General features: G+C 45.5%; 1 pseudogene across 1 annotated transcript; it reads right to left on the bottom strand.

The window, feature by feature from the left end:
• Window positions 1-26,135, bottom strand: LOC144158551 (uncharacterized; annotated as a pseudogene). Its single transcript, XR_013320119.1, has 5 exons — window positions 25,708-26,135; window positions 24,336-24,482; window positions 24,211-24,273; window positions 19,122-19,194; window positions 1-1,252 (listed from the first exon to the last, which is right to left on the bottom strand). The product of XR_013320119.1 is annotated as an uncharacterized LOC144158551 (transcript).
• Window positions 26,136-26,422: the final 287 nt, after the last annotated feature.

The following is a 26,422-nucleotide window of genomic DNA, read 5'->3' as shown; positions in this document are numbered from 1 at the left end:
TATGACCAATATAAGGCGTGCATTTATTAAGCAAAAATGTTTCAATACACCTGCGCGACAGGAAATACTGTGAGCAAGCATTAATGTCCTCTGTACACCGTCCGTCGGCACAAAATAGACCACACCGATACAGAACTCCCATTAGAGCAAAATGTTTCATGAGCATGACTAGAGTCTATAGTGAAGCTCTTACGAGACATTCTGCACAAGCAAGGCCTCCGCTGAATGCAATCGTTCATGAGAAACCAAGTGGCCTTTTTGAGTAAAGCTCTTTTGACAGACGCTGCACACAAAAGGTCTGTCACCAGAGTGCACTTTTTCATGCCTTACCAGGCCAGTACTTTTAGTAAAGCCCTTCTCACAAATTGTACACATGTAGGGCCTCTCACCGGAGTGTGTTTTTTCATGCCTAACCAGTATATATCTACTAGTAAAGCTTTTCTGACAGGTGCTACAGACGTAGGGCCTCTCTGCAGAGTGCAATCTTTCATGTGCAACCAAATTGCCTTTTTGAGCAAAGCTTTTGTCGCAAAAGCTACACATGAAGGGTCTTTCACCAGAGTGCAATTTTTCATGCCTATACAAATCACCCCTTTTACTAAAGCTCTTATTACAGGTGCTACATGTGTGAGGCCTCTCACCAGAGTGTAATCTTTCATGAGCAAGCAGGTAGCTTTTTTGAGCGAAGTTTTTGTGGCAAAGGCCACACTCGTAGGGCTTCTCACCAGAGTGAGATTGTTCATGTTTAACCATGTCACCTTTTCGATAAAAGCTCTTCTGACAGGTGCTACACACGTAGGACTTCTCGCCAAAGTGCAGTCTTTCATGAGCAACCATGTTTCTTCTTTTAGTAAAGTTTTTCTGACAGATGGCACATGCGTAAGGCTAACCTCCAGAATGCGATCTTAAATGATCAACCAGGTCGCTTCTGTTAGCAAAGCCTTTTTGACACAAGCCACATTCATAACGCTTCTTGCCAGAATGCAATTTTTCATGAGCAACAAGGCCGCTTCTTTTAGTGTAGCTCTTCTGGCATATGTTACACTTGTAGGGCTTCTCGTTGGTGTGCACTTTCACGTGGGTTTGAAGGTTTCGTCTTCCACAGAAGGCTTCCATGCCAACTGCACATGTCTGAGGCATCTTAATGGAACAAACTTTGACATGGGCACCCTGCTGGTTCTGCTGTAGACAAGACAGGCAGGAATGAAGCTTCCCTTCAAACAGGATTTCCTTGCAGCCCTTTGAAAAACCCCTAAGATCAAAGAATGAGACACCAAATTACCAACATTGTAAGAAAATACCAAAAAACATGTTGAGTGCAAACTACTTGACCTAAAAGCCAGTTTTCTGGCCAAGAAATGAATAGTCTTAATCCCAAAACTCCTACAATGCCAGAGCAACAACGGGCCAATGTCGCTGGTAACATTTATTTTTGCATGGATCTTCCCTGAACATTTATTCCGAAAAATCCCCTATTGGTTGACAATTTTCAAAAAAAGCACGTCATGAGGTCCTACATACACAGATAGCATCGCAAGTCGTGTTTCACTTTTTTACTATGGTGAAATAACTGTAGAACTTGCATCATTTCCAATTCCAAAAAAATGTCAAGGTATCTTAAATAAAGGCGAGCTTCTCAAATGTACATCCACCTGCAAAAATATCATCAAAGGTTCACTTACTAGCAAAATTTATAAAGTTGTAAAGAAGTTTGCCCCAACTAAGAGTGTTATCCATGTGCAAAGAACAAAAACGCTTGCGTTGCAATAATGAAGTTAGAAGACTAACACAGGCATCCATACATCTTTTGACAGTTACAGTGCAATGGAGGAGCTATATGCCAAACATAAAAAAGACAACTTTGGTAAAATGCATCAGTATTTTCTGCAAGACCGAACTGCAACATTCTTATTCAAAAAAGAAGCATAGTGTCCACAACTTATGCCACATATGGGGGCTACCTGGTTACCCTACTGAACTCAGTGCGCTGTGAATACAGTTGTGATTTTAAAAATATGTACACCATTCATAAGAAGGCACAAAACTGCGATGAGTACGACTAGAAATGTATATCTGCAGGGGCACACTGAGTCTATGGTATGTCAGTGAAAAAAAGGACATATTCGAATATGAATAAAAATCACTCAAGAATCAAGCATGAAAAAATAAAAAATATACATATTGAACTCAACTGGAAATGAAACATCCGGCCATTGTCTTCCTATGGTAGTGAAAATTGCAAAGGCAGTCTGAAGGCACCATGTGGGCCACAAATGTAGTCGATCAATTAAAGTTTTTGCAGTGGAGAGGGTTAGGACACACATCTAGAACACTAGTTAGAATTCACATGTTTACCTCGCATAATGCGATAACATCAGATCGGAGAAGAAAACACCAGCACAAAAAATTACACCATATTCCCACGTGGGAACCCTGAGGTGATGCAAAGCATCTTGAGTTTGCAGTTTGCGGGATGTGCTGCTCAACATTGGCGTTTCGAGGCGGTGTCGCTTTCTCGCAGTGTGGGATCCACTGCTCGACGTTGCCGTTTCGAAGCGGCTTCACGTTTTCGAAGCGAGGAATCCGCTGCTCGACGTTGCCGTTTCAAAGCGGCTTCACGTTTTCGAAGCGAGGAATCCGCTGCTCGACGGCGACGTCTCGAAATGGCTTCACGTTCTCGAAGCGAGGAATCCGCTGCACGACGTTGCCGTCGCAAAGCGGCTTCACGTTCTCGAACCGCGGGATCCGCTACTCGACGGAGACGTTTTGAAGCGGCTTCGCGTTCTCGAAGCGCGGGATCCGTTGCGCGACGCTGGCGTTTACGTTCTGCGTCGCGAGCTCTCCTCTGCGCAGCCTCGTCTTCAGATGTGCTCGCAGTTCTGGAAGTGGACTGGTTGTTGCTGATTGAAGGCGTGACAGCCAGTTCACTGCGAGAATCGTTGGCGTCCATTGTCAGCTCATTGGACGGCGCAGCGTTGTTTCGACAGAAAGCAGCAATTGAAGGGAGCAACGGCACGGACCTGGTTATCTAAGTGGAGAGGAGGAGGGGAGAGGAACAGCAGCGCGCACAGGTGGTGTGGGGAGGGAGAGAGGAGCATTGCGCGCGCTATCGCACCGGTGGTGTGGAGAGGAGGGGAGAGAGAGCGGCATTATCACAGCTGTTGTGGAGAGGAGGAGAGGTGTGGATGCCAGACCCCGGACGACGGAGTCGCGACTAAGATGCTTTGCATCTAAAAGCTTAGTTTACAGAGTTCCTGCCATGCAGTCAACTTGAATATATCTGATAGGTCCTTCAGACAGTATTATTGATCACGTCAGGTGGCTCTGGGAAATGACATTTGCTGTCCATCAGTCTCGATAAATCCTGGTGTGTTCACATTCCAAAGACCAGTGAAAGGGGACAGCTAATCTGTTAAGATGTGGAGATGTGGTGGCTGTGGACATGGAAATATTCTGGCTTTAGCCTTTATGTTTTTATAAAGAACCTCCAAAACCATAACACAGTGGTTAAAAAAATTGTATGATTTTCTCGTCACTCTAAATAGCTCAGTTTACTCAGTCTTTGCATTTTAGCCCTGGCCAGAGGCATTTTCAAGCTACTCCATGGGATTTATACTGGCTGTTATAGGACAAGAATTAAACGCGCATGGCGAGCTGAGGTCTATATGCTGTAAAAGAGTAGGTAAAAGCATGTTTGGAAACCAGTGCACCCCCAGATAGCAGTAAATGTATACAGGGAAATTTGTGATCATTTTAAGTACAAATGCAATATTTGGGCAAATGAAAGGGACATTGCCTCTCATTTTGCAGCAAGAGGTGGAAAATGTAGATCTCTGAACAAATTGCAGTCTCACCAGCTGAATTTTTTTCATGCATTAGCATTCCCTTATTTGCATCAAGCAAAAGTAGCAGGATGTGTGAATAGTGGGATGTTTTGGATACTGCAAAGAACAATACAGTCGATCCCGGATATAACGAACTCCAAGGGGATCGTAGAATAGTTCGATATATCGATAATTCGAAATATAAAATATGCCTACCTGAAGCTTACCTGAATACTCCGCACATCACTGAGAGCTTTCGGAGATCGTGACAAGCGGTTTGTAACCGACTTGTTCTCCAAAGCACGGAAAATACGAAAATACGAAACACAACTTCTTACGTTTTTTTGCGTCCATGGCTCCGAAACGCGTGACCCGGCGCCGCAAAAACAAAACAAACACGCACCACACTTCACGAGTTTCCCGACGGAGCAACCACTGCCACTGGCCAAGCGGCGAGAGCGGACCACTCCGCCGCTCAAGCAAACAGGCTCAAGCGCGCAGAAACTGGATTTTCCTTCCTCCTCAACTGTCTCTCGCCCGCAATCTCTCGCCCGCGTTCTTTACCACGCGGCTGAGGCGTCCAAGGTCACTCTAGCGACGCGACGGAGCCTCTCTCTCACCGAGCGCGGGAGCGCGCACGAGAACTCGTCGCCGGAACCTTCCCAGGAGGAGCGGCGAAGCGCACTTGCAGGGGCGCTTGACGCGCGGGAGTGTTCGAAATACGCATGTGGCGGTGACCGGGAGTTCGATACACGCGTACAACAGCGCTATACTTTTGCATGGGATTTCCAAGGGGATGTTTAGACTGTTTGATATATACAATAATTCGATATATCCGGGTTCGTTATATCCGGGATCGACTGTATATTATTCAAATTAAGGTGAGCAGCACGATTAAAAACATCTAGTAAGTTGAAAGTATTTTAGAGCTCTAAAACACAAAGTGCCATGAATCATGCCTTCTTAGTATACCTATGTTTCTTTCGCTTGCCCCGTCGACAGGATGTGCAGGGAAATGGTGCAGCTTTTAGGTCTCTCTTATAGACTGCTTTTGCCTCATCGACAGTGTTCCTGACCTAAGCCATTGTTTTCAAAAACGAGACAGCAACAAATGAATGTGTGGACAGCAAACACCATTGCATTCAGTTTGCTCATGCTCATCCATGCATGTCTGTTGTTGATGCTTGTTTGGCACTTGTGTTTCCTTTAGTTTATTGTGGAGCACACGTTTGTTCTAATAAACAGCCATATATACAAGAACATCACTTTCTTTTTCACTGATTAACAATATCTAGACCTATTTCCATCTCAATCCACTTAATCACATGGAAGTAGTATGTCATGCAGAACATGATGTCATCGAGACAGGCACATTTTTCACATTAAAACAGAGAAATCGCATCCATCTTGCACCGAAATATTGTGGGAGCTTAGCACAAGCCAAATAACAAAACACAACTTATATATGCTTCGTTTTGGGTCATGAAAGATATCTTTTCACAACTACATCATGAAGTGCTGTTTGGCAGTGAACATGTTTTAAACGCACATTGGACAAGTACCAAATATGCGGTAGGTGATCAAGCAAATTGTCAATATGAGCCAACTTTCTGTCCTTTATTCTCTTCTCAGTAAGTTTTTGAGAGTCCAAACATGTTGTGAAGGAGCCACCTTTCCTACTCTGACTCTTTTTCCTGAGGCTTTCAAAGACCTAAGAGAGGAGACACACTGTATGGAGACACACCGTATGGCTGTTAAACATGCCACTCAACTTCAACGGCGACATGTTTTGTCAGTGGGATTTGCCGAACGTGTGCAATGGCCGCAGTTGTGTAAGTGTATTAAATATTGTTGCTGCTTTGTTCACTGATAGCTCCAGTTAACCTCAATGAAAAACACGTAACCTCTCGAGTACAGTCCTTCTCCAACACTAATTCTTCAGCGTTGCCGTCAAAGACAGCTACAGTAGTTCCCGGACGAAGCAAAGGCGGGTAATTTGCACCAGTATGATAAGAGACGGAGACGAGAATAGGATGTGCCCCTTGACTCACTAGGTTGACTCCACTACCGTAAAAAACCGATCAAGCGCCCCCACCTATGCAAGCGCCCCCCAAGCATTTTTGTGGAATTCAGAATTTCTGTACACGACCAAGCAAGCGCCCCCTCCCACTTCCCGCCATTCCCAAAGCGTTTTTTTCCAGGCTTTTGGATGCCACAGTGTTCAAAGCCGATGCCGAATCCAATACAATCCAAGTCGTTGCTGCTACGAGAACGCGTTACCAGTCATTGCCTCCATTTTTTCGGGAGCGGCTGTCTTTGTTCACTATCCATTAGTAAACGGTAAAAAGGAAGCTCGAAGTAGTTGACTGGAATTGGAAAAATGGCAGAAACAGGCCCCTCACTTCTTGCGTGTTCAAATAGGACGGTAAAAGGATACGTGAGTGGGATAAGAACTACGAAGTTTTGGAGCAACAAAACTTCATTGTCCCCGAGGACCCTGACGAGCTGCAGACCGAAAGCCTGAACCTTATTTTGGGATCGAATTCTGAAGAATCGTTTTGCAGATTTAACAGTGATTGAAGTGAATGTGAAAATTTACGTTTTTAGCATTGCCTAGAAGTGTCATGACTCATAAATAAACATTTTTCATGATGAAGGCTACAGTGCCTTTCTCGCGATCGCCGCCATTTTGTGGCGCCATTTGAATTTGGGGCCCGATCCGAATAAGGGTCCCCTCCCTATCTCTAAGCCAATTATCTACAAGTTTTGGAGGGGCGCTTGCTCGGTATTTTACGGTACATTGGGAGCCGGACATGTGCTCGTGGCCCTAGCCACATTTTCTGGTGCCGCAACCCCCGCAATCTGGTTCCATTCCCGCAATCTGGTAGGCAAGGCTTCTGCCTACTTTACAAACTTGGCACTCTGCTCTGTGCCCAAGGTCACGTGGAAGGCGGCACCCATCATGGCGATGGGTGACGGCATGCTGCTCATTGAAACCTGATTACTGTTCAAGCAGAAGAACAATGTTGCTGGGGCACTGCACCAAACAGGGTACACCAAGGAACACCCAGAGGTGCTCAGCCAAGGTGAGAGGCTCTTGCAACTGTACAGCTCCAGCCACTACAATTCGGGAGCTGAACTTGGTGCCTGAAAGTGTCCACCATCCTTCCTTAGCAAGGTTTCTGATGCTGGTCTGCAGAATTTGTTGGAAGAACCTCCATAACACAACATGTAATGTTGATTATCCTCTTGGACATAGCAACTTCATCTACAAGTCGAAGCAAATCCAAAACTTTTGTGACCTTACTGCTTTTAAAGAGATTGTTTTGTACAATGGATAGACAAGCATTTATGACCTTGGAGGTGCACTAATGTTGCCAATGATGTTGAAAGGTCTGCATATCTGCTTGTGCCTTTTTGGTGCACTTTGTTAAAAATTGACAACTTCTGGATGTTCACCATGGCACTGTACTTCAGAAGAGAGCTCATTACCCCAATCAACAACACTTTAGAGCCCTACAAAGGAGTGAAGGCCATAAAGCAATCAAGATGATCGTTGCAAATTCTAACGACACATTTTCATACAAGTGTCATCACGTGGCACAAGCTGCTCGAAAATGTGTTCTGGTTTTCTGAGCTGGTCAGAAAATAGCTGGCTCAGTATCAAATACCTATGTCCAGTGTCCACTCAACCAATGACTTCACCTCCATCAATAGCAAATGACAGGTCAGCACTCGTGCCTGTATAGACGCCCACTTGCAGTTATTTGTGCACTCTGTTGGTAGAACTCGAGGCCTTCTGTGCTTTTGTAGCTTGAAAACTTGCCTCAGAACATTGCCCCCTCAGTTTCCCGAGCAGTGTTGAAGAGCACCTTGTTAGCGAGTCTACAGTTGCAACAAATGCGTAAACCGTGCCTGGCTGGAGATGGCGAATGCAATTGAAAGTTTGGCTTCGCCACTGGTTGCATTAGATGGTAGACGCTGATTTCAGCAAGTTGTAGACTAGTGCAAGATATCGTAAATGGAAACCCAGTTATCCCAACTTTGTGGTAAGACCATCGGCAATAATTGTCTCCTGGCTTGCCCCGCAAATGCCACAGTGGCCAGCAGACATCCGAGCTTACTGAAAATGCAGGGAGTCTATTTGTGGCCAGGAAACGTAGTACTGTGAAACAAGTAATGGTGAAGGTGACATAACTTCTGTTCGGCACAACTGGAATTTCGCAATGAAGAGCCATTCGTGGTCCATGTGAGACATTGGTAGAAGCCTGGACTCAGGGGTAAGAGTGCCTGTAGAATTTTATGCTCCACAACTTTAGCCACCTAGGTGGCAGCTGGCTGTGGCATGGTTACTCCGCATTTTTTATTTCTCCAGACTGAGATCGCAATCTTAGTCTGATCTCCATCGTGATGAAATAAGTTTGCAAAGCTTTTGTCATCCTTGAAGGCAAACAATGGATCTGGTGGTGGGCCTAGAGCTTAGATGGCCGACTGGTCATAATAACTGCACTGCTTTTGCATTGCTCACTCTTTGACAGAGCCCCTGTTCATAAATTCATGCACTATACTGCATAGGCTCTGATCTAGGGCTGGCACAGCTATTCTTTAGAGCTGATAAACAGGTAGCACAGATGCTTGGCTGCTGCCACAATACGATGGGCCATGTCGAACACCAACGTAGTATTGCCTTCATTTGGCTTTTGAATGTGCCATTCCAGGCGACTTCGGGCACAGTGTCAGTGCTTAATTCCATCAAAAGTGTCCTGTACTTGTCTGAAAAGCCATCCCAAATTGGCAAGTTTTCTCAGCAGTTTTCAAACTGGTCCTCGCAATGTATTTGGGCACGAAGTGCAAATTTTGAAGCTTTTGTTTGCATTTCCCCACGGTGATATTAGCTGCACACTCAAAATATTTTAGCCAGTCAAGATGTCCTTGTAGACACCTTTTATAGGATATACCCAGAATGCGCTAATGCTGAAAAATACCCTGCAACTTCATTTGCTGTGTGATTACCTCCACTTGAGAAGCTTGGTGTTTGGGTGTCGTGTCAAAGAGGGTGCCGGGCTGCTGTTTGGACTATGCTTCTGACCAATCTACTGTATTTTATTAGTCAAATATAATTTTGTGAAACAGTGGGTATGAACTGACAAACAGGGTCATCAAAGTGGTGGTGTCGCTTACGTTATTTGGCCAGTGCGTGTCAAAAAAAGCCCAATATGACCAATGGCTGTGTTATGTAACAACAGCCGGCATAATGCCACACTAATTGGTTCTATGTTTACTTGTTTGTTCACAACGTTTATCGTTTACAGCACAATTGTTACTGCTATCATAAGAATGCACATTAAATTTAAATGAAAAATAGCTGATTCTGTAAGCTTCTAATTCCTGTTTATTTGAATTGCATTTTGTTAGCCTCGGCCAATTGCAATAAACTGCCCATAATAAGCATTAGGTTCAGTGAGGAAAAGTAACTAGTCAGTCCCATCGTTATTCTCTCTTTTTCTGGTTCTATTCAGTGAAGTTTGCGCTAAAAGTGGTGTAGGCAATCTTTTCAATCAACAAAAGTTGCAATTTGTCTTCATGGCTCCTTATGTTGCACAACAGTATAGCCCACTTATAGTTAACCCGGTTTTAACAAAATCCCGGCGAAAATGAACAAACATTCAATTTTGCAATGGAATTTTTGTCCACATTTAATAAAAAAACTTCAGGGGCAAACACGGATATAGTGAATAAACTTTGCCAAAAAAGCAACAAATTCTTTGCAAAATAGCCAATAAAAGCTAGACATGTGTGATATAACCAGAGACCAAATCAGAGCTTCAGACCTACCGCACGCAGACTGCATCATGAGCGAGCGTACACAGGAGAGAAACGCGCGCCAGTCGCCATGTTCGAACTGTGGGGAAGCGGGATGCTTCACTACAAGGAATTCTCCGAGTGTTGCTCCTATGGGCAGGCCTCTCTATCACTGGATTTCTCCAAGCAACGTCGTTGCCCAATCATAGCCTTCACCACTGGTTCTAGTTTCAATGGCCACTCCTCCCTTCCTCATTTGCGAGCTCCTCAACTAAGCTGCCGTAGTGCTCCCCTGATGAACAATCAACACGGCCGCCAGCACATAGACTGCGAACAGAAAAGCATTTTCAAACGTAAAACGTGCCATTATTGACGAAGGCCAGCATAACAAAATGAAGTTCGAGATCGCCCATAAATTGATGCTGTTGACAATCACCAAGACAGGGATAAGAGTGATGTAGTCCTGAATGATAATGCTGGCCACTAGTGCAGATTGGAAGAGCATCCACAAGCCTTTGTACGGGGATTTGGGAGCAGTCTTTTTGGGAGCAGGTTTGTTAACATTTGTGAAAAGCGTGTTCCATGAGTGGCCCCATTTAAAAAAAAGGTCAGAATTTCGCCTTTGTCCTGGGGCATGACAAATTCAAACCTGGCAATGGGTGGCTAGAACATCAGAGATCGGCACATCATCACGTGCAAACACATTGTCAGGGAGGCTGTGTCCGTTGACGATGTGTTGCTCCAGACTTGGCTTCACAATTACCTTGACCAGATCTATGCATGCTGATCACGACAAATAAATGCTGATTAGACAAGGCTTTTTTACCAGCTGCTGCTAGCCAAGACACTGGCGTCCAAGGATATAGGTGCGTTGGATACAAACCAAGTAAGGAGCATGTCACGCTCCCTGTGTGTTACAACATGGACACTACGAATAAGCAGTGCCTTCTGCCCAAAAACCATGTGGCTTGCAGCTACCCGCTTTTCTCCTGTGACGTGCACTCACACAACAAAGCCTCGATGATGGGGACAGCTCATGGAAGTGGCTGACTGATTCCTACCTGACCATGGTTTCGTGCAAACAGGTGCTGCCACTGCGGGATAATTGCAGTGCCCCACCCCCTTTGATCCTCTTTTACACACCGTAGAAGTACTCCATCTCTAAACACTATGGCCAAATTTCTGTCGATAGACCAGAGGGTTATCACGAATTTGAAAGTGCACTACTGCCACTGGCCCGCTCATTGGCATTTACACTGGTGTTCAACCAAAGGCTCATGGAGGGATGTTAAGCACGAGACCATCACCCACTGCTTAAAAAATTCCCCCGCACCTCCCCGAAGGGAATCGTGCAGAAATGCGAATGCATTGGGTGCACCGATGAGTGTGTTGCGAGTAATGGCGTAATTAATGACGAGAGTGTGAACGTAATCATTTATTCATCAGCAGACTTGTCTTCTTCTTCTTCTCCAACCGATGATGATGACGTGGAAGCAACTGCAGTGACGTCACCGCCAGGGAGAAGCGTAATGCTCACGTTGCATTGTGTTACACTTCTATCTGGTGGTATCGTTGCTGCGAGGGATTCGACTTCACCGACTTCCATCGCTATCAAGGCACCAGTCGGGAAGCAGTAATGGGAAGGTGCGCCGTACGAAAAGGGTACCGGTAGCCGAAACTCACGCTCATCGAAGGTACGCGCCCGTTGACCAGAGACTCGCTGCACGAGGCACACACCAGGTACGACCTGAACGGCACCAGACGAGGGTTGTCGTCACAGACCGCGATGATGGCGTCACCGTTCTCATCACCTCCTCTTCCAAACTCGTTCCAAAGAACCCGAAGCGCGTTCAAACGACTAGACTCCTTCTTGATGTTCCCGAGCGCGTAACGCGTTCGGCATTACGCGCTCTTCGCTTTGCAGACTTGTCTTCTTCTTCTCCAACCCATGATGATGACGTGGAAGCAACTGCAGTGACGTCACCGCCAGGGAGAGGCGTAATGCTCACGTTGCATTGTGTGAACCCCCGACTAAGAAATGCATTCGCATTTACGACGACGACGACGACGAAGGCAGAACTACGAGGCGCACGCTCACGTGCGCTCGCGCTGGAGGAATGCAGGCGCACGCCGGCCAACGGAGCAAGACAACCCTCGGCTAATAAATGCATTCGCATTTAAAAGCACATGCTTCTGTAGGGACAGGACGGCAGGGATGCCAATTCCATTGTTGCATCAGTTGCCAAGGATGTGAAACCTGCCATCAAGCTTTGTGTGCCCCTGGCGCAGGAAGAACTCGTCCCAATCGGTGTTGCCTTTGTCGAATTTGCCACGAGGAACAATGACAGTTCCACGGAACAGACAAGAGACAAAGCATTCGCAATCCCAAGTGCTGCAGACAAAGTCACTGTCATGTGGTAAAAAGTACCCATACCTGAATGGGGATTGGCCCGAGACGAAGATTATGGAAGAAAAGACAAAGAGAAAGAAGAATCAGAGTATGAGTGCGAGAAGGATTTGGAAGGGTCCAATGAAGAACATACACGGAGTGATTAGGAGGAGGAGGAGGAGGTTATCTGACCAGCAAATGGGAGCCTGACACGATAGAATGCGAGGCGAATAGAAAGACGACTAAGTTGGAGTGAACAGAGGGGAACGAGGTCTTGGGAGGAACGGTGGCAAGTTCGGGCCATGCTCCACAACGCAACAGCGGCATCGCACCATTTGGCAGCGGGCAGCTCGGATTCCCCTATTACCAGCAGCTTTGCCCTGCTGGCCTCCCGCTGACCGGCGGCATCGCACCGCCGGCGACCTGTCGGGCCGTGTACCACGACGCACCAGCGGCATCGCACCGTCTGGCAGCGGGCAGCTCGGGACCACTAATGACGAGCAGCTTCGCACTGCTGGCCTCTTGCTGAGCCGCGCTGCTCAGTGAAGCCGGGGCATCGCACCACGGTAATCCGGACCACCGACGACCAGCACGGGCCATCGCAACGTGCTGCAACGTTCCGCAACGCGGAAGCCTACCCGCCGGGCCACGCCATCGGCATCGCAGTGGCTTCGACGTGTTACAGGGTAGTACTTGCTTGACTTTGGCGTAGACGGTTCATGTATTATAGTGATGTTTTGGCTACATTTTTGGAGTGTGAGGTCGCGCCGGTTTTTTCTGTTTAGCGTGATATATGTGTGTTCAGTCGCTATGATTCCGTTCGTTTGAGTTGTTTTGTTTTGTAAATATATTGCGCGGAAATCCAATGCTTCAAACCGAGTCTCATTTCTCTGCCGCATGAGACGCGTGACAGTCACAGCCAGTGAGAATGCTAGCGAGAGTGACAGCGACGATGATGGGTGAGCGAGAGCAGCAACAGTGCTTACTAGAATGGCGCAGGATGTGACTGGTACACTGTGGTGGTACTTTCTTGGTGCCGTTCTTGTACAAAACGACTTTGCTCGTTTGGATAAATTGAGTTCGTTTGGATAAAGTGACTCCATGCCTCCCATTATGGTACATACAAACTGGTCGAGCATAAGAAAATAAACTCCCAGTGTGCAGTGCAGCTAACCTCGTCAATGCGCATTGGAAAGAAAGACAACACGAAACCTGGCGATCTGTGATTAGGCTACGTTGGCATGGTGGGCTCACTCCAGCCCCACTCCTTTCTGTTAGTGTTTTTTAAAGGGGCCCTAAATAGGCTTCTGAAGGTAGCCATTTCAATCGCACAATCACTAGAGTACTCTTTCACGCCAACGCATACCCAATATTACACCCATTCATAAAGAATGGGCCGCACAAACACGTAAAAAAGATTCTTTCTCTCTTTTCTTGTTTACCTGCCACTTCCTCAACGCCATACTTCCGCGCTCTGACATGTGGCAGAATGCTCTGGTGCAGCCTCTTTAAATGCACGAGCACCGAACAGTGCGGTGCCGCTATTGGTGGGCCCGTTTAAATGCTGTAGCCAATCAGCGTACCCGGCTCTGGGGGAAGCGCGGGTGCCGTTCCGGCAAGTGGCGCTCCGGCACCGGCGGCACGGCGTATTTCAGTAGGGACAAATGTAAATCATTGCTATCCGTCACACGAGCTTGCTGGAGTTTGTAGATATAGCGCATCATTTACAAGGAATGAATAACGCTGAAAAACACTTCCTGTGTTTTTCACTGATGTCGGAAATGCCACTACACATGCAACCATGGCATGCATCTGCCAGCACGGTCATGCAAGAAGCCCCTTCTGTGGTGTATGGCCGATGCGGCATACACTGCAGCAGCTAAATAGCGAAAAACGCCAAAGCGGGACTATAGGGACCGGGCAGCTGGATGGGTGGCACCACCACTCGGCGCTCCCCTAGTTAGTGAAATTAGCCGGTGCATTGGACTACACCGCCTTTTGTTGTTTTTGCTGTGTTTGCTTTGGTGCTTGAAATGTTTTGGTGGGGTTGTGAGCGAATATGCGCGGGGAGTGAAGTCTAGACAGATGAATTGGGTTCTTAGATGCAATAACAGCTACGTAAACTTGTCAGACGTTTCCAAAGTTGGCTATGGGTTGCAATGACCTCAGCTCTTTTTGCAGCGATCTACGCTTGGCAATTGCATGACTATCTAGCAATCTGAGTATGAAAAAAACTAGTATTATGACTATTCATTTTTCCTTAAATGCTCTAATGGCTATATAAACTTATTGGACGCTTCTAAAGTTGGTAATGGGCTACATTGACATTAGCGCTTTTAGCAGTGCCCTGTGGCTGCCTCTGCGTGATCCGAGTAGGAATAAAAATATTATTATATTCATTTATACCACTTTAAATTATCTTCCCTGGTTTAAATGACTACAGTTTCCATTAACAGTGGGATACCTATGCTTTGGAGAGAAAGGCACTTACGAGATCCATTACCATGTGGCCATGGAAACATCGCGGCAGTTTACAATTCCTTTTTGTAATCTTGAGCTTTGTGCCCTCGGTGTTCGTGAGTGACAGAAGGGACCTAGCCAAAGGGGGGCAAGGGGGGCTGGGGTTCAAACTCCCTGCGAAATTTTTTCCAGGCAGCACATACTCCAGACTTCAGTTCCTTTTGGCAAAAGTCAGCCATTCCCTTAACTCAAACCCCCTTAAACAAAATGCTGCCTACGGCCCTGAGTGACAGTATGGGAGCCTGAGAGCCCAAGCGCAACTCCCAGTTTTGTAGTGGCCATTTTATCAAGAGCCAAAGTAATTCAACCACACAACAGCCCAAGCTCCAAACCATCACCCCCCCTTCCCATTTTAACACCTGTGTGCCATAAAGGCTGGCACCGATAGTTAAAAAAATGTGGCAATGGTAACGTCAGCCTGTTTTTTAATGCTGAAGTATTCTTTGCCGAGTACCTCAAGAAACGTGTAATGCCTTCTGAAGATACCAAAAACGCACGACTAGGTGCCTAAAATAGGGGTGCATCAGCTCGAGTCGTCTAGCACAGACGCATTTCTGACACGCTTGAAGCAGTTAGGATAAGAGGGGTCACGAAAGTGCAAAATTCAACAGCAAAATCATCCAGCCCTCTGCCTAACAATGGCTGTGGTTGAATGTGAAGCATTGTTCGTGCTAAACAGAATAGGAAAGGGTCAAAGTCAGACGCTGCGATCAAAAGCCCAAACTGCGTGCTGGCCAAATTCAAAGCTCAACTATGCAACGTTTAGATCCACAAGGCAACCAAGGAAACCTACATGCAAAAGCTTTACGATAAAGCGTCATCGTCGTTAGAGGAATAAGTGCATGATTTCTCAAGCGTAGGTGGCAGCTTGTAAACCACGACTGCAGCATTCAGTTGCGAAACTGAGGGCTGATTTCTGGCACTCTCCTGTTTCTCGTCCTTCGCCCACGCAGGAATTGGTTTTTGAAGAACCATAAGCCAAATACCCAGCAACCATTCTTATAAAGTAATGCTTTTCCACGACAAGCAATAACGTTCTACTATCGTGCGGTATTTATTCTCTAAACGATTCCCGATTACTGTAGTAAGCGCATTTCTGTGAAATTCAACACGTTTCTAGTGTAGTTAATCAAGTTACGGAGCGTCGTCCATCACAATTTATGTTTTGGGGTAAATTTTAGAAGGCATCCCCCAACTTTGTTTTTCGCTAGTGCATGACGCCATTTCGTCATCTGCTGCCAAAGGCCAGCGCCACAGCATTTTGGATTGGCTGCACACACCAGCTTTGTAGGAGCATTTAGTTGCAATATATTCCTCGATGCGCCAAACTGCATGTACACATAAAAAATTTTCATGAAGGAAAGGACTTGCACTTCCAGCTTGACTTTGAGCTTGATGCAGTGAGTGTTGTCTCCTATTTGTGACTACTGAGTATGGGCGTAAATCACACACATGGCATGGCTCATAAAGGTCGCCTCTGCTTTCAAGATTTATCGATCTGAAAAAATGTCCTTGTGCTCGTCTACTCTTTGCAAGCTGTACCGCAGCAGAACAACAGAAAGCCATGCACAACTACGCTGCACTGACTGCCACCGGCATTCCACTGATAAGGAGTTTGCCACGGGCGGCGCTGTTCACTGAAGTGATGGTTGTGCCATACAACGGCCGCCCCGTCCCTAATGCTGAAAATCAGTTTATAAATACCTGAGAGGGGGTGACTGCAGTGAAAGATTGTGTATTATGCAATGTTCCAATCATAATTAAATTACCGCCTTTTAGTCTGGTGCTTAACAAATCGTTCTAATATTTTAAAGCTAACTATAACGCAGAAAAAAGCTATTCGGGCTCTAGAAAATCTAGGTTCCCGACACAGTACCAGACAGTTCAGAGAAGCACATGAAATACTGAATATACAACAGCTACATATGTACAACTTAGCATTATATGTCTACAAGGAAATGCGCATAACTTGTCATGAATTTCAGCAAACATATCTGTCAATGAATGATAGTTTTCAATTCAGAAAAATAAGGTACAGGTTACGTCGTATTAGAACAAACTATGGCTTAAAGACCATGCACTATCTCATTTCTAAATTCCTAAATGATTATGCAGATATCGGTGAGATTATCAAAACATGTCCTCCAAATTCCTTTAAACGAATATTACGAGAATACTGTTTTGCAAGATCTCTATTTTGACTTATTTTATAAGTAAATTTAGCTATTGGCATCCTGTGTTGTATATGTACCATTCTTTTTTGTATCAAGAATTCCCTTTGAATTGCGGTTCTTTGTAAGTTTATATATATGTTATTGTGTCATGATATGTTGTGTTATGCTCACACTGCTACGCGAAGTGTTGCGAGTGCTTGAAAATTTGTTGTTTTTTGTTTGCTCGAGTACCAGTGGCACTGATTTTTTTTTTTCTCGTCTTGAAACTTTGTGCTGCTGCTGATGTCTTAAAGGGAGCAGGGACCCAGTCAGGTACATATGTGTACCATTTGTCCTCGTACCCTTAGCCTTTGTTCATGAAAAATAGTTTTACATTGTCAAAAAAAAAAAAAAAGATTGCACTGGAGATCGTCAGCACGGCTTCGCAAAGCAGTGAGTGTATAAGCCTTTTCTGAACGTCTGGGCCTCAAAGGGTACTGTTCGCCACAACAGTGCTGTACGCAGAAACGCTAGCGTGTCTCTAATCATCGGTGTAAAGCATGAGCCAGCAAATTGTTCTTGGGACCCCTTATCTGGCCTTAAAATGCTTGTTTCCCCTATTCTAAAACTGATGTGCCGATGCAACCACGACTGACGCGAGGAGCACGGCCGCCAGGTAGTTCAAGCGGGCCGATCTGTCCACTCCTACAACTACCTCCTCTTACAACTACTGCGTCCTTTTATGCAGGCTCCTCCTACAAATGATACTCGACAGCTGTAGGAGTCTGCGTGTCGTGTACCAAAAAGAAAAAAATTGTGACGTGCTGCTGAGCAAAGGCTGCGCGCATCCCGAACGTTGCCCTGTTTCTGTAGGTGGCTTTGCGCCTGGTCAGTGACGTCACAGCTTCCACAGTGCTTCAGAGGTACCATGAAAGGGTAAGAACTCCAGCCCTTATTGCTGGTTCTTTTTATGAACGATACCTTGGGCTAATACTCGACGCTTTTAAACCATTTTTGCAGCAGGATGTTCCTTGGATAGTACTTCAGCGATTGCACACGTAAAATCACAACTTTAGAACCCTGTCAAGGGCCCCTTAAAGTGAAGAATTCATCAGCTATTCAACGATGTCATCTGTAGCCCACACAAAACGTGCTGCAGGAGCCAAAATTCTCTGCCAATGGTGATGATCATGTGTGCAGTGAATAAAAATGCTTCCCATGGTTGTAATCTAACCTTCGTCTCTCGCATTTACAGACAAAGTCTATCCGATTGTGCCACTCCGGAACAGTCGAAGCAATTCGGATTTGGAGATGGATGCATGAATGTGTCAAATTAAGCGGAAAAATTGTGCACACCTCTATCTAAAGATGACGACGGCTGAACGTGAAGCCTTCTTTGTGTGAAGTCAAATGGCGAAGGGTCGAAGTCAAAGCCGCCTCAATTAAGTCCAACTGCATGCAAGTCAAGCTCAAAGCTCAATGAGTCATAGTCCAAGCAATCTGCGAGTGAAAGTTCAAATTCAGATAACAACCAGAAATCCCTTACGATAAAGCTTTGGGTTCAACCATTGTCATTGAACTAACGAGTGCATGATGTTTGCCGTGGGCTTAGGGAGATTGTTTTCTTCGACTTGCAATTTCAACGCTCCTGGTAAGCAGAGAAAATGAATGGTGGGAAGGATGAAGTGTGTACCGGCAAGAGCTCATAACAAGACATGCACAACTGCACCGGCAATTTGCTATTAAAACTGTGTATTTTTAATTTTTGCGCAACAATGTCGAGATTGTTACCATCAGGGGTGCACCAGAATCAGATAATGGCGGTGCATCATCTGCTGGTGGCTAGGCCTTTTATATTTATACTGTTTGTTTTGATTTTAACGTCCAGATATAGTGAAGATGGATATAAGAAACTGATTTTCGCTTCCAAATGTGTTCAAGTTAAATGGGCTGGACTGCAACTGCAAACGACTTCTTGTTATTTAGGCTAGTCAATAATATATTATGGCACTGAAATGAAGCACAAGGGTTCGTGAAGGATTGAAGCCGAGCAGTATTTCCGAAAAAGACCGGTATATCCTCAGAAAGATGTGAGGGCACAGGATGCCCAGCACGATCATCATGGGCTTGGCTGCTTGCTCTGCTGCTAGACCAAGGGGTCGAGCAGCAGAGCAAGCAGCCCATATGGCTTGATCGTCTCTGCCTGTTTTGTCCCAGATTTTTCAATTACAGCGCATTTCTTATAGCTGCCGGTGTTCCTCACGCTACTGGCACTTATATACTGGCACGCTACTTATATTTGTAGACGAGCCGCTCCACTACATTTTTTAAACCAGATCCCTTCAGCTGAGAATGTGACTCACTGCTTGAAGCCACGGCTCTCAACCGTGTTGATGCTCTTCAAGCAACAGTATTGTAAGCATTGCAACTCACCCTGTATAGCTTGAATGTAGGTTGCAGCAGCAGATGTGAGGACCAGCTTCCACCACAAAGACTACACCATTTTCTGAAACGGGGAATTCATTTGAGGCACCAAATTGGTTGTTGTCCACATCCAGAACTAAAAAAATCAAACGTCTCGATCTTGATTCAAGCATTTAATGCGCTGACGGAACCGAGGCGATAAGGCGCGCCGCAGTGAAGGGCTCGGGATTAATTCTGACCACCTGGGGATCTTTAACGCGCGGCGAAATCTTGTACACATGGGTGTTTTTGCTTTCCGCCTCTATCAGAAAAGCAGCCGCGACGACCGGCAATCGAACCCGTGTCCTCGTGCGTTGGAGCATAACGCCTTAGCTACTGAGCCACCGCAGCGGGTAAAACAAAATCAAATGTAGAGAGAGCTGAGGACAATGAGTGTTATACAGGCTTTCGGACAGGTACTATACATGCATGTACTTATATTTTGCCTACCAGTTAAGTGAATATATCGTTAAATGCTTCAGTAAAGCTTTATTAATGGAGCGATTATTCCTCATGCAGTGTTAACCCTGCAAAAGCACGGCTGTTGACAACAAATGCTGGCCTTGCTTAGAAACCATGATCAAACCTAACGAATACAGTGAAATGCCCGAAGGACCCAGTGTTGGCACTGTTTGTCCTACAAAAATGCATTTGAACGGTGCATTGCTGCATTGCAGCCACACGGTAAATACTACTTTTACACAAAAGTCACTTTTCCATCACATACTGCTATCACGGTAAACACTAATTTTGCGCCTTTACATCCAGGTCTGCCGTATTTTGCGGTGTACGAGTCACCGTTTTTTTTCCTGAAATTTTCGTTCGCGCGTGTTATCCACCAGTGTGACTTATGTATGGAATAACTCCGGTGCGTGGCGGCAGTGCGTGCTCAACGCTCGAAAAGATGCCTGTGTGCCACGTGATGTCAGTGCATGTTAAGAGACACAGCGTGGTCTAAATTAATTAATTATTATTAGCGAGTCGGAGGAACAAGGCTTTGATGGTTTTGCCTAAACGCCATCTGTAAGCACATGCCATCTGCGTGTATCAGTAAACCATTTTTGAAAAGTTCTGTCCAGACTTTGGACGGTAGATGCATGTGTCTAGCACTGCTTAGCAGGTGATGCGTTCAGACGCGGCGGCCGCTACAACCATGTATGTTTGCCGCACTTTTTAACGAACTGATCCTGTATGAGTTTACTTCATTAACAAGTGCGTTTTGTACACCGGTGCGTCTTATACACCGGTGCGACTTATATACGTTCCTTTTTTTTTCACCCGAAAAAGTCGTATTGAGGGAAGTGCGACTCATAGGCCGGAAAATACCGTATGTTTGCCTTCTCTGTCTCTGCAACAAGTTCCTGCACAATCCGCCGATGTGCCATAGCAACTATCCCGGCAAAAAGCTTGATGGGGTTTAAGTACCACTTTAAATCACGTCATCTTTATAATTTAGCTGCACTCTATAAATTCTCTTTTGATTACGGTCGCACATCTCCTTTTTTTATTTTGTGAGATAAAGCTGGTGCAGTTTTATAAAGCTCGCAACTGCTAGTGGCATACAGGGCAACACAAATGTACTAACTAGGACGCGAATACTTCACAAGCACGCAGGCTCAACAAAACTCACAAACAGTTTCCAGAAAGGCACTGGGAACCCCTCCCACTGTTGCCCGTGCATTCCTGTATTCACACGGAATACACATAAAATGCCACTAGATCATCACAAGAATGAGGGATGGTAACGCATAAATTGTAAAAAAATTATGAATAACATGTGAAGTGTCTGATATTGGTGAGACAGCGCACTGCATGTGACCTAACACTGAGTCTGGTTCTTCTCAACCGGGTACAAAACATGAAAGCTGACATGCCAGCATACGCTGTGTGTTAGGAGGCAAGCAACACCAACCGAAAACAATACAATACATAGCTCAAAACTTTGAATACGACAAAAAGTGTCCTACTCCTAGACTGATCCAAGTCCAACTTCGCCTCACAAACTTTCACAAGATCTTTTGTCTCCTATGATTCCTGTTATCCTACCCAGCACACATAACACTTAAGCAACATCCTTTATGTGAGCCACTGTGACCCACACCAAAGCTTCTCTCACAAGGAAACATGTTTAACTTGTTTCAAGTTGCATCATCATGAAGGACGGCACCATTTGCATAGAATTGTCGGTCTCATTAATACCAAGTTCACGGAGACTTAAGAAAACTCTGAATGAAACAAACTTCAAATTAACCAGAAATAACAAAAAAACACATTTTGTAATTTTGAAAGCTCACTCCTTAAAAAAAGTCAGCCTTTGCCGCCTGCTTTTGCTTGCACAACCTTGCTGCGGAAAGTGAATTCTGCACACTGCAGATGCCTCTGAGTGATTCTTCTGCATTGTTTTCTGCAGCAAAAATCCACTACGCAAAAACACGGCCTGCAGCTACATCAGCAGCCAAGCGGTTGGTGGCTCACTTTTAACGTCGTTGTCAATGTCACTTTCGTCACTAGCCGACAATTCCCATTGAGTGACTTCGAATTATCAGGAGGCAACTGTATTAGCTGAGCTTGTGACCTCGTTACTTGGGCAGCCAGCAGCACAGTTCTTTGGGAAGCACGGATTGCACACAGAGCTCTAAATGCAACCTCTCCACATAATAAAAGCTTCAAGGGCACCTCCAAAAGGAAGGTAAAAATGCCAGCTGCTGGGAAGTCTGAGTAAAATAAGTGCGTGACTTGCAATTTCTGCCTCTGTCCCACACCCAAAACACTCCTTTCTCACAATATTTCAAAATCATCAGTCTCACCAGAAGTGTGCCATTAAACTGCAAAAGGAAAGGGAAGAAAAACAAAAGAACTACGGTATGCGAGTAATCAGCTACGCCTGTTTAGAGCACACTTTCTAGGCACCATGTCAGCGTACCTTAAAAGGACCATGAAGACAAAATGCAAGCTTGATTCTTTCAAAAGACTGCGATTGCCTCATTAGAATAACACTGACGCTACTTTTAACACAAACTTCACTCAAATAATCTGTATAATTAGAAAGAAAGAGAATGGCCATGCGACCCACTAGCTCCTTTAGCGCAACAGAACCTATGATGTCATATTCCAAGCTCTGCGATTGGCTGAGGCCGGCGAAAGCAAACGCAAATTAGGCAGGCTTGATCAGCTTACCGAACAAGTACCAACAGCACTACACATCGGTACTTCCATGTTTACGTGCATTTTCGTAATAACATTGCTTACACCAACATTCTTACTGCTGTGAAATGAATGTGCATTACAATGCAAATAGCTCGTTCCGCAAGTTTATAAGCCCTGCCTTATTTGCGTTTGCTTTTGCCTGCCTGTCAGTCGCACAGCTTGGCATATGACCACATAGGTTCTATTAAGGTAAATCAGCTACTGGGTCGCATGATCATTCCCTTCTTTCCTAATTATATAGCTTGTCTGAGCGAAGTGTGCATTACAAGTGATATCAGTATGATTTGAACGAGGCAATCTTTCGAATGAACCAAACGTGTTTTGTCTGCCTGGCCCCTTATTTAGAGCACATTCTTTTTGTAGCAGATAGAATAATGGGGTAAACAGTGCAAGTTACGACAGAGAAGTAGCGAGGCGTACTGCTGTTGGTACTGCACACATACTTGTTTTAGCTGCACAACAGTACGGCACTTTGGGGTTGTCTCAGACGACACCGGCCGATTGGCCTAAGCAACAGTGTGTTACGAGACCATATTTGTCGAGTGAACACTATGTTTCACGAAACAATTATTTTCTACCTTAACAAAAACAAGGCAGGTGCAAATATGTTCAAAAACAAAGCATAGGAAGAAAACGGTCTGGCGTGTAATGGTGGCTCCATTTAGGAGGACTGACGGTAAATAAGGCTCAGCAGTCGGCTGCCAAAGCTAATGGTGCACTAGGTTTCGCTTGAAGACCTGTTCTTGTGGTGTAATTGCAGACGTCACGAAAACACATGTTTTGGGGGGAGAATCAAAATTTTAACTTACCTTAATAAATGTCTCAGTTTGCTTAGTCAGGAAGCATGTCTCAGGAAGCATCGTGTGCTTCCGCACAAGCGTGGGGGGGACTATAAAACACGAAATCTATCGAATAAAGCAAACTTGCATTCTGTCTGCAAGGCCCCTTTAAATTGTGTTGCAGTGTGGCTACATGAGGAAGGTTAGCCCACAGCTAATTCTTCTGGTACGGCATAGTCAGCCACACTGACAGGCTACGAAACTCCTGCACGGCAAAACAGCCTCACACCCATGATTTCGGCAAGAACAATGCACAGCACGCTGCCTTCGTGAGCAGTGTACAGTATAGGCTAACCTTGTACACAATTACTTTTAGCTCAGCTTGGGTGGCTCTCCGGTAAACTGGTTCACTGTAGCGTGCTGACACATCAAACAAATGGTGCTGACCAATTTTCAAGCCAGGCTAGGTGCCCGAATATAAGCCCAACGATGCGCAGTCCTATGGCTGCGGCTGCTCTTTCCACAGTCCCCCAAAAATTGCCCGCAAGGTGACGTGCCCATCGCAGAAAAATGGCAGTGCCCTGAGAATGCCGAAAAATTCTGCTGTATAGATAGCATGTTTACGAAAAGTTCTATACAGGCAATAATAAGGCAATACAGTGACCGAGAAGTGAAGAAAGACTGCTCCTAGGCTATGAGACGGGACGGTAGATATCTACAACCAAATTTAGAACGTCCAGAATTACTCAATTGGTCGTGCTGAAACAGCACGATAAATTTTGGACTTTCATAGCAGATGCAGCCACTGCAAAATAGCATAACAGCTATGCCCCTACAGTATTGAGGTGCTAACAAATTCTTTTTCCCATAGTACATAGTGGTGGAATGCTTCGTGTGCTCAAAATTTTACAAGTAAAAAACCAACATGGCTTCCAATTATCACCATATCAAAATTACCAATCACACAAAATATTACTAAAAATGAATGCTACAATAGAAGTTATTACTTCCACCCTATTGACTGCTCATTACTGAAGTGCTTATATAAGAGAAAAAAAATACAGGATCCATACCTGAAAATTCCTCGCCTGTTTGGGAGCTTCGATTGATGAACACCATAGGAGCGCACTGCGTACCTGACAAGAAAATTCAGTCAGCAGAACATATAACCAGCAGTGAAACAAAATAGGGAAGGTACCTATGGCACTGGTAGTAATGGATGCCTGTGTATTTTGGCTGCAGGATACATTTCGGCCAGAGGCTGCATCTGTTGACGTTGCCATGACACAGCTCTTAGGCATCAATCAAGTTGAACGTGGAATGCCTGCTATTGGAATTGGGTCTCCTGGAAGAGAAAGACACAACCATGGTTGAAAACTCACAAAATTACTTAGATGCCAAGAGTACCACTAATAAGACGATTTCTAGTTTTACTTCTCCGAAAAAAAAACAGCAACCATACAATTTAGCCCACGGGAGTAGTCTTGTCAATCAGATAAATGTCCAAAGAGAGAAGCATCCTTGCTATGCAAAACGGGTTATGGTCTATTCATGTATCCTTCATTCCCTTCTGCATTAGACCGTACTGGAGGAGGTGTCACTCTGCGCGCCTCAGGGACTTCTTGCCATTTTAAGCTTCTCCCTGGCTTTCCTAAGCTGTTTAAAACAGATTTACTCTGTTAATTTGCATCAAGCTATATAATTTGAGCTCTAATTGTATTTACAGGCTTACCACTTCATACAAATAGAGCTTTATCAGTTTTCTATTTACAGCTTTATCGCAAGCTTCATCATTAAAATGAGCACCAACACATGCAACGCCATCCGACCACAAAGATTGCAGTGTCAAAGTAGACAACATGGAGTTTTCAAGCTACATTCTCCTCTCTTGAAATATACGTATGGCCACTTTTTCAATGCAAAGGATTCTTTGGCGATTCCAAAAGCACCTGCACGCAGCCTCGATGGGGGGCGCCACGCAAGCAAACGGGGCTGCGGTTAGTTTTACGCCCGTAAGCTAAAGCTCGTGGCTGCACAGCCGGCGAATTTTTTTTAATATCATGTGAGCGTTGGCCTGCGCGTGGCTCACCGGTTGATCATGGTAGAATGCGGCGAAACGAGCAAAGGTGGGTCGCAATCGCCGAACCGAACGATTCCGCCAGCGCAAACCGTCGTCTATAAGGCTGTGCCCGCAGGTCGAACACAACCCTTTCTGCCGACTATCTGCACTGCCTGGCAACGGTGACTGCGATTTCGCGGTGTACCTTGTTCGCGCCAATGAAAACAGGCGGTTGATTACCAGCGGAATGGGGTTGTGTCGTGCTTGCGGGTGCAGCCTAGCAGACGACGGTTGCACTAGCGGAATCGTTCGCGCATGTGACCTGCCCTCGAAGGCGCCGACTCACACGATAGTACTAAAGAATTCGACCGCTGTACCTCGCGTGTATTGCCACGTATCATTAAGCGGTGCGGTTCTGGATTCATTCCAGCGTAGCTCTCGCGGTGGTATTCACAAAGTGGACTTGAAGTAACTGAATTTGGTATTAAGATTGTGCGTCGAGCAACGTTACCTGAAATGGGTATTCCCCGGAAGGTGGTTGGAGGCGTGATCAATCGCTGCTCCACCACAGCAAATACCCCGGGATTCAGGAGATGCAACAGATACACACGTCACTCCACTCAAACAAAAGGCAACTGCTGCAAATGGGTAGCCGTCAGTAGGAAAAACACAGGTCGTCGCTGGACGCCAGACACGGCAACCTCCATCGACGTGAGAAGGCGGGCAGATATTTTCATTAACTCCTGTGAGGCACACATCGATGTGTTAGCGGTATCTCACGAGGCGTCTTCACAGGCACAGAAGACACGATTCTAGCCGCGGTTAATCCGTCTATAATGAGCTAATTTTCTGAACTACACTGTCAACACGTTTATGCGGAGACGTTGTTCGAACCAACCTGCACACAAAGCATGCCAGCCCTATCTGGTTGAAATGATTGAAGAACCCGGGTATAGTGAGGGCGCCACGCTCCACTCTGATTTGATGGCAATGCTAATGCGAACGTTTGTTTCGAGATAAGGTGTTGGAGAGGTCTCTCGGTGTCGTAAGCCCGTAAATGGAGGAGTTCAAACGTTATTAGAAAATTTTATAAAGACGCATGTGTTTTGCGTGGCACTTCATATTTACTAACCGCTGTTCGGTGTGCTGTTTCCGCCGCGACGATTGTTTCACCACAAAATCTACGTTGTTCAGGTCAGTGCATTAAGTACGGCATCCAGGAGTAC

This window comes from Haemaphysalis longicornis, unplaced genomic scaffold (assembly GCF_048455015.1).
Source record: "Haemaphysalis longicornis isolate Haplotype H1 unplaced genomic scaffold, Haemaphysalis longicornis Haplotype H1 scaffold_10, whole genome shotgun sequence".
Taxonomy (NCBI): domain Eukaryota; kingdom Metazoa; phylum Arthropoda; class Arachnida; order Ixodida; family Ixodidae; genus Haemaphysalis; species Haemaphysalis longicornis.
This window is presented reverse-complemented; position numbering and strand designations above follow the sequence as displayed.